The 9,629-nt window shown below is 36.8% G+C and overlaps 1 protein-coding gene and 1 long non-coding RNA gene across 3 annotated transcripts in view; one reads left to right on the top strand and one right to left on the bottom strand.

Moving 5' to 3' along the window:
• Nucleotides 1-210, bottom strand: part of LOC122246777 (uncharacterized) — a 7,237-nt gene extending 7,027 nt beyond the window's left edge. The window contains exon 1 of the mRNA XM_086549458.1: nt 1-210. This exon is cut by the window's left edge and continues 216 nt beyond it. The gene's annotated coding sequence lies outside the window, so the exon portion shown is untranslated.
• A 371-nt stretch (nt 211-581) lies between these two features.
• LOC122246774 (uncharacterized) lies at nt 582-8,859 on the top strand. Of its 2 annotated transcripts, XR_015192067.1 has the most exons (4): nt 582-2,588; nt 3,510-3,629; nt 8,108-8,312; nt 8,452-8,859. It is a non-coding gene; the product is annotated as an uncharacterized LOC122246774 (long non-coding RNA). The 2 variants fall into 2 exon arrangements; XR_015192066.1 differs by lacking the exon at nt 582-2,588 and having other exon boundaries at nt 3,121-3,629.
• The last annotated feature ends 770 nt before the right edge of the window (nt 8,860-9,629 follow it).

A 9,629-nucleotide genomic window follows, 5' to 3' on the forward strand; every position in this document is an offset into this window, starting at 1 on the left:
TTCAGTGAACGTTTGTATTACATTACGCCAGTTTTATGATATAATGTACTAAGGCTTTATATCTTCAAGGAATCATGTTTTTTAAAACTGAAGTCTCTTTTATGATGGTTTTGGTTTTGTAATTGCTTTTTTTTTTAAGTATATCTTAAAATGGTTTAGCTGAAGTCACACTAACGGCTCGCTCACACTACTCAGGATTTAGTGCTCACTTTAGTGCATGGAGGGTTTGGATCTAAGAATTGATAAGGGTGATAAGATAGCCTTTCGTAGTTGATACCCCCCCTTATCTTCCCTCTCCTCATATTCCGTCCCCCCACTCCCCCAGCACTCTCTCTCTGTCAATTAATCTTCATCTATCTATCTATCTATCTGTCAATAACTATCTTTATCTATGTTTCTATCTAGCTACCTATCACTACCTCTGCTTCTTTTATCTATCAGCCCCTCTCTTTCTTTCCCTCCCCATCCATTATAGATAGATCGATAGACAGAGGGGTAGATCGACAGTCAGACAAACAAACCACGTATACTCATACACTTAGTACTGTGGATCAGCTGATGGTTTAAATCAATGATTCTCAACCTGTATTCCGCGGAACCCCAGGGTCACGAGTAAAGAGGTCACGAGGGTTCCATGAGATCACGTTCAACGAAAATATATTTTATCATATTCTCTATATTCTCATAAAAGCACATATTCACTGAATTTCCCATTGGGCATACAGATGGCACTCTTTATTTGGTTAGGTTTTCACGGTGTAACAACACCTGTGACAGGTTTCCGGTGCTTGGAAAGGTTTGAGAATCGCTAGCTTATACTAATGTTTTTTTTATCTATCCATTGCTCAGGCCTTCTTCAGTGATATAAAATATATGATTTACGCCCATATTCATTCGTGCATCTGTCTATTTATTATGGGTGTGATTATTGATGTTTCTATTATCATTATCGTTATTGTTGATGTAATCACCATCATCATTTACATTATCATTATTATGATTATCATTATCAGTATTATTTTTTATCCTTTATGTTATTATCTTTTATTATCACTATCATTATCTTTGATTTACTACTATTATCATTATTGTTATCATTATAATTGTCACTATTATTATCATGATTAATATTATCATTGTTATCATCATCATTATTAATATTTTCAGTATTATTACCATCAGTATCATTACTATTATAACCATCATTATTACCATTATTGTTATTATTATTTTCATCATTATTATAGTATTATTATAATCATCATAATTATTTTGAAGATAACTCATTATCATTATCGTTAATATCATTTTGATATTATTGCCGCAAATAGTCCTCATTATCACAAAATAATTATTATTGCTTTACAGTCATTATCTATTCATATTTCTTTTTATCATTATCTTCGTCACTATAGTTACTATTATATAATACTAGCATTATATATACAAAATCCTGTAGTGTATGAATATATTTGTAAACATAATTTTGTGTATCTTATTAATTATTTTTTACTATACGTGTGGGGATATATAAGGGTATGTGTCGATGTGAATGTAAGTATGAGAGTGAACATATTTATATGCATCGTTACACGTATATATTCATGCACGTGTATGTATATTTTATCTTTTTGCTTTATGCTTGTTCTAAAATCTCCGAGAGATCTAAAGCGATTCAAAGAAGGTAAAGAAAAGCTTCCTTCAGTCATAGAGATGAGATCCATAAGCCAATTCATTATTAATTCATGAGAACATAATTGCCAGAAAAAAATAGCGAAACTGGATCACATACAATTTTGTCGTATAAAAAGTGAAATGACAATAAATGCAGAGCTACGTGAGAATACGAATATGATTATGAAAATGATAGTGTTCCCACTTATCTGATTTGTGATAATCCATTCTTCGGTATTTACGCAACACCAGTTGGAAACCACTTGTAAAAGCACACACACACACAAACACACACACAAACACACACACACACACACACACTCACAGAAGACAGGGTAGTAATGTAAGGTTCCTCCTGCCTTTGTAGGATGTGATTATTTTTATTATTACTATTTCTGGGAATGATAATGATTATAATAATTATTATAATGATATCAATAACGATAATGATGATACAAATAAGGATGATGATGATAATGATAATCATATCATTGTCGTTATTATCATATATTTTTTTTAAAGTATTGTCATTGTTACATTTCTTACTATTATCTTCGTTATCAATATTGTTATCATTAATATTGCAACACATCAGTGTCATAATCAATGTTATTTAGAGACGCAGCAGCTGCCTGAGTGGTGCCAAGTCGCAACCTTCCAGTGGCGAGTAGAGTTGATGTGCAACCTTCCAGTGGCGAGTAGAGTTGATGTGCAACCTTCCAGTGGCGAGTAGAGTTGATGTGCAACCTTCCAGTGGCGAGTCGAGTTGATGTGCAACCTTCCAGTGGCAAGTTAAGTTGATGTTCCCGCGACGGTTGCTACTTTTCTCTTGACCAAAGGGACTCCTCACCCGGCGCGCGCCCCCCTCGCCGCTTTCCCGCCGCCAATACGAGCCAAGCTTTGTGGCAACCCAGGTATTGGACTTGAGTGAACATACTATGGTTATTTAAGAAAAGTAGGGGAATGGTTTGTACACTGACGAATCATCCCCCTCAGCAGGTATCGGAATCATCCCAACTCTAAGTGAATAATGGCTGTCTTAAAGATTTACATGAATGAGGAGTTGAGCACTCGGTTTGAATGGCCGTATGTATAGATTCCACACTGATTTACCATGGTGATTGTGATTTCTCTGCCCTGTTACACTTACAGAGCTTACGATATGAATCCTCAATTCACAAAAGAGGTGCAAAAAGGACAAATACTGGACTGCATGTTTCTACATGTGTTCATGTGTGTCCAAATTAAACAAATGGATAATTTTCATATGCTTAAAAAGATCCATTATCTAGGCTACCGTCCAAAATATTCCCACTTCCCTCTATATATACATACATATATATATATATATATATATATATATATATATATATATATATATATATATATATATATTTATATGTATATATATATATATATGCAATAGAGAGATAAGGATAAATGGATATTCACTTATATTAAAGTTTAAATATCCTTTTTGCCTACAGCATTAATTCTCTTAAATTTATCTACCTACAAAGGCAGGAGAAACATTTGATAACACAGTCACGCATGTTCATATGTCGACAGTCAATTGGTTTCGTATTTCTAAAATGCAACTTTTTTTCTCCTTTTTAAACGAAAGGTGTATGGAACGTAGAAAGAAAATAAATAAATTTCAAAGTTCAACCCAGGCCTCACCTAACCTGACCAAATCAGAGAGATAACATGTTCTCTTCTTAGTATTAACCCTTGGAACAGCTAAAGCATAACGTTAAACAATAATTTAAAACTGAAATAGATGCCGTACTCTTAACTAGTTATGAGAAAAGAAAATATTAAAGTTCCCCCTGCAGCCGCCTCGTTCTCTGTGACCTTCAGACCTTCGGACAGAGAGAAGCATGAAAAATAAACATCCTTGTAAACACTGACGGTGTCACTGACAAATTTTCGACTGTGGTTATTCATATGACAGGGTAAGTAGGTTTTATTTAGAGTTAGACGATTCACAAAGATAGAAATAGTCAGGAGAGAGTTAAAAAACTGCCATTTTTGATGAGAGTGATAGTATAAAGGCCCAAGCCCTGGGATCAACTGCCTGTTTGCAATACCAATGCACTTAAAGTTTTTTTCAAACTTTAGTCCTTTATTTACCAACTTTGATAATTGTAAAGCCGTTTGCAAGCTTTGATACATATGAGGTATGGGTAAAATGTAGTTAAGGTACTTTAAAAACTAGACTTATACGTATATTGGGTAAATTTTACGAATAACGCCGCGGTACTACCACAAAAGTGGTATGGATGGATTCCTCTCAACCTCTACTATTCATATATAGTGGAAATAATGCGCGATTACACCCCTTGGCCCCACAATCTGGGTCCCGATAGTAGGGGAGGGCATGAAGTAGATCAGGGAAATTGCGGGGTAAAATATGAATTCTGGGCATATTTCGTTTGCAAAATCTTAACCCAATTACCTACCTAACTCTGCCTAATTTTGAGGTTAGCCCTGGCCAGGGGGGGGGGCAAACCCCACTCAGACCCCCCACCTTTATAAGGCACTCCTTGCTACTCCGGTACATATTTTGTCTGCAAAAACTTAACCCAATTACCCACCTCACTTTGCCTAGTTTTGAAGTTAGCCCTAACCAGGACTAACTCCCCCTCCTGGACTCCCCTTTCGTCACCCATTGCCGACGGGGGATAGATTTGCTTACACAGGCTCCAGGATGAGTTTTATTTCTGATCGAGGCAGCTTCTGCAACATAATTTCATTTTTCCCACTCCCTTTTAGTCACTCATTGTAGAGCTAGAGACATTTTTGTGTTTTGTTTTTTTGTGTGTTTTACTATTTTTAGAAATTTATATCTGTCATATCACAGGCTCTATCAATTCTGCAGTTGACTAAAATTGTAGTTCAGGGTCCATATCAACTCATTTTTTTTCTTTACACTCAATGTGATAGAAGTATTACTGTTTTAGGGGGACAAAAAACAACTTTATTTTTTCGTATTTCTGTGCTGTCACGAACAAACACGTAACTTATAACCATCCAAAATGAAAAGGTTGGGAAGAGGAAGGAAACTTGTGCTTTTGACAGTGAGTGCTACAATAAAAGGCATCCCTACTGGCACAGGGTCACATTGTATGCATTGGGCATGGTGTGAGTCACCTTCCTCCTCTCGTTCTGTCTGCACATCTTTCATCTGCGGTACTTTAGAGCAAGAGGTCGGGAACTTGCGATGTGCCATCACTCTAGAGAGATAGTGCTTGCTAGAGACCTTAGATGGGTGCCATTCAAGGCTCTCTCTCCTGCTGGTGCTAGAAGAAAGTGGTGCCATCTAGGTTTTGTAAGTGAGTTGAAAACCATTTTGCTTATTATTACGGCAGTTATAATAATTATGACTGCAATTGTCAACATCACTCACTCATTACTTATAGTACAATAAAATAACATAGTGATCCAGAATCTCCGAATGCCATGACGCCCATTGTCAGGCAAGAGGTCCTGCGTCATGTATGACAAAAAAACACGTCATCCATCGTTAACAGGTTAAGGCACTTCGTGCTACCTCGTCCTACTTTGGGGCATATTTTGTATGCAAAATCTTTACCCAATTATCTCTTCAGGGCACTTCGTGATACTTATGATACATAATTATTTATGTACATGAAAATGTTGCGAGCACGAATAACCCTCACACTGCGTCATGATGACAGCAACTAAGTCTTGGTCTCATATATTCCTCAGGATAGGAAACTAGGACCGATAATAATATGATCACTTAATGGAGGGCACTCTATAATTATAATGTACACAATGAGGAATATTGCGCCATATATCGAGAGAACATAATGGCGCATGCAGTTAATTCATTGGGGGTTGCCAGTCCACAGCTTGTCGCAACCCGTAAATACGTAAACATAGACATGTTTGAATTTCAGGGCGAGGATAGTTGTTTTCGGAGTATTTTGTTCAAGGTATGTTGCACGAAATGCCCTAAAAAGCGGGGGGGTCCAGGGTAGGGGTGAAGGCCCCCTTGACTAGGGCTTAATTCAAAACCAGGCAAAGTTAGGTATGCAATTGGGTTAAGATTTTGCACACGAAATATGCCCCGAAGTAGCTCGAGGTAGCACAAAGTGCCTTAAAAAAGAAAAAGACCTAGATTGTGGGGTCCAGGGGTGGAATCGCGCATTATTTCCACTATATATGAATAGTAGAGGTTGAGAGGAATCCATTGATATCACTTTATGGTATTTCGTAACGTGGGGTCATTTGGAAAATTTACCTATATTGACCATTTTTATTCAAATATACCTGAAACTTCATTGCTGTGATTATAGGCCTCACTCTTTAAGTCCAACAAAGTATAATGCATGGTCAAGTATTCACAATGACTTTCATAGCAAAGGCCAAGAAACCTGCTCCGCATATATTCTGGCAAGATTTATGAAGCTTGGACTAAGCTTGCATTTGTCAATAAATTGCCAGATGGTTGGTGGTAATGATTTAAAGAGGACTGCACACACGTAAAGAAAAGTTATGTAGTGATCAAGAGGTAGTTGGAAAACAAGATTGTTAGCCGAAGGTAAAGCTCTTAGCGACAATCACAAATGGAGCAAAGACTGTACACCACTAATATGTTAATTTTGGCCATATATATATTGTGCTAAATTAACTGGTGTTTTTTAATGTTTATTTAACTCATTGAAGACAGGGAATAGACTTGCTTCCCCAGTCTCCAGCATGAGTTCTATCTCAGAGCAAGCCAGCTTCATGCATCATACCTTGACTTGTCCCACTCTTTAGTAGTCACTCCTTGCAAAAGTAGAGCCATATTTTTGTTTTAAATTTGTGTGTTTTACTGTATTGAAAGACATATGTGCTATATCATAGGCTCTATTAATGCTGCAGTTGACTAAAATTTTAGTATTATAGGGTCCATGTCAGCCCATTATTTTCTTTATACTCAGTGTGACAGAAGAATTGCTGTCTTATGGGAGGACAAAAGAATGAATATGAAACATATAACCATCTACAATGAAGATAACATGAAGAGGTAGGGAAGAGGAAGGAAACCTGTGTTTATGACTGTGAGTGCCACAGTTAAGGCATCCCTGCTGGTACAGGGGCACATTGTAGGCAATGGGCCTGATTTGAGTCACCTTCCTCCTCTCGTTCTGCCTTCACATCCTTCATTGACGGTACTTCAGTGTAAGAGTCCACTCTCTAAAGATAGTGCTTGTTAGAGACTGTGGATGAGTGCCATTTAAAGCTCTCTCTCCTACTGGTGCTAGGAGAAAGTGGTGCCACCTAGGTGTTGGAATTTAAGGTAAACCTATTTCGCTTAATATTACAGTAATTTTAGTAATTATAATTGCAATTGTCATCATCACTAACTCACTACTCATAGAAGAATAAGGGAAGACAGTGATTCAAAATTCCCTAATGCCCTTTAACCCGTTAACGACGGATGACGTGTTTTTTTCGTCATACATGACGCAGGAGCTTTTGCCTGACAATGGGCGTTATGACGTTCTGGGATTTTGGATCACTATGTTATTTTATTGTGCTATGAGTAATAAGTGAGTGATGCTAACAATTGCAGTCATAATTATTATAACTGCCATAATATTAAGCAAAATGGGTTTCAACTCGTTTCCAAAACCTTGATGGCATCACTTTCTTCTAGCACCAGCAGGAGAGAGAGCCTTGAATGGCACCCATCTACGGTCTCTAGCAAGTACTATCTCTATAGAGGGATGGCACATCGCAAGTTGCCGACTTCTTGCTCTAAAGTACCGCAGATGAAAGATGTGCAGGCATAACGAGAGGAGGAAGGTGACTCACACCATGCCCAATGCCTGCAATGTGCCACTGTGCCAGTAGGGATGCCTTTTATTGTGGCACTCACTGTCAAAAGCACAAGTTTCCTTCCTCTTCCCTACCTCTTCATTTTGGATGGTTATAAGTTTTGTGTTCGTTTGTGACAGCACACAAATACGAAAAATTAAGTTGCTTTTTGTCCCCCCCTCCTAAAACAGTAATACTTCTATCACATTGAGTATAAAGAAAAAAAATGAGTTGATATGGACCTTGAACTACAATTTTAGTCAACTGCAGAATTGATGGAACCTGTGATATGACAGATATAAATTTCTAAAAACAGTAAAACACACAAAAAACAAAACACAAAAGTGGATCTAGCTCTACAATGAGTGACTAAAAGGAAGTGGGAAAAATGAAATTATGTTGCAGAAGCTGCCTCGATCAAAAATAAAACTCATCCTGGAGCCAGTGTAAGCAAATCTATCCCCCATCGGCAACGGGTTAAGTCATGATGCCTGCCGTCAGGCATGTATATCATGACACCCATCAGTAATGGCTTAACAATGAGATAGAATTCCTTTAGCTTGGGAGGACTAATGTTCCTAGTTGTTTTGCCCCACAGCAAGTCCCTCTAGTCTTACTAGGAGCTTCAGGACCTACTTCAGTGCTAGTTTGAGTACCTGCTTCATTGCCAGCTTTAGCACCAGCTTTAATGCCAGCTACATAATAGGACTTCATCATCAGCAGCAGTTTTGCACCTGCTTTAGCACCAGCATCAGATCCAACCTTGGGACCTGCATTCCAGCATTCTGTAGTCATATTTATAGGCTAGTTCTTCCTCCACCTCTTCTACCATCATTACTGTAAATTTTATTTAGATATGCAATGATATCTTTTGTTAAAGTTATTGAATTTCTTGTTCACTGCATATAATTTGCATTACATACTTTGCTCTTATTTTTACAGAATATGGATGAGACAGGGGCAGTAGACAAATATATCCAGAAGATGATTGAAATGGAAAGAAATTCAGAACTCTATACAGCCTCTGATAATGATGATGTAAGTGTATCGTAAAGTAATTAGATTACTTGCATAGTTCCATGTGTATACTGAGCATATTTTTTTAGAAATCCAAATTTTAAGAAGTAGGCTTTGCCCTGCACAGATAGACAATAAGAATACATACATTTTCTGTAAGAAAAATATTAATGTATCTGCCATTCATTAACATCATATGGAGTTGGTTGAGTGGGTAATGTGATTGCTGGTAGATGTATGTGCAATATTATAGAACCTGCTGATAGATGTATGTGCAATATTATAGAACCTGTCTGTCTGTCAGTAATTAGATACATTGTAACATCCCACCAATGAATCTTATCAATTAACCCAATCTGGACGGGTGGTACAGTACTGTACCGCTCATTCAAAAGCCCAGTGGCCGGGCGGCACAGTATTGTGCCAGCCATTTAATTGATTTAGGCCTAAGAATTCGAAAGCCCCGGCATTGTGACATTCAAGGCTAGAATGCCCCCGTCGTGAGTGGGTTAATAATCCAGGATGATTTTTATCTTTACACACATCATAATTTTCCTAACAAAGGGAGTCCTGTGTAGGGTCGGGAATGAAGTTCCATTGACCAAACTTCTTGGTTTTGCATTCCCTCCCTTTTTCCTGGTTGTTACCTGTCTCTTAGTGAGACAGGTAACAATCATTGATGATTCTCCAGTGAACTGTCCTGTCCTCCTCTCTCTCCATTCTTACAACCAAAGTCAACCAATCTTTCTGCATTAACTTTCTACAATTCTTTGCTTTTACTCAGTACATTTAGCTCTCCCCATCTTTTTAAAATATACTTAGTCTCATGTTCAGAGCAAATTTAAAAAGGGAGCTTGTAATGTATATGTAATGTTTGTGTATGTGTATATATATATATACACATATGTATATGTATAAGTATATGTATATGTATATGTATATGTATATATCATATATCATATATCATATATCATATATATATAATATATATAATATATATAATATATATAATATATATAATACATATGATACATATGATATATATAATATATATATAATATATATATAATACATATAATATATATATTATATATATGTTATAT

This window comes from Penaeus japonicus, unplaced genomic scaffold, assembly GCF_977035675.1.
Source record: "Penaeus japonicus unplaced genomic scaffold, GWHDUDI00000001_assembly GWHDUDI00000022, whole genome shotgun sequence".
NCBI classification, from domain to species: domain Eukaryota; kingdom Metazoa; phylum Arthropoda; class Malacostraca; order Decapoda; family Penaeidae; genus Penaeus; species Penaeus japonicus.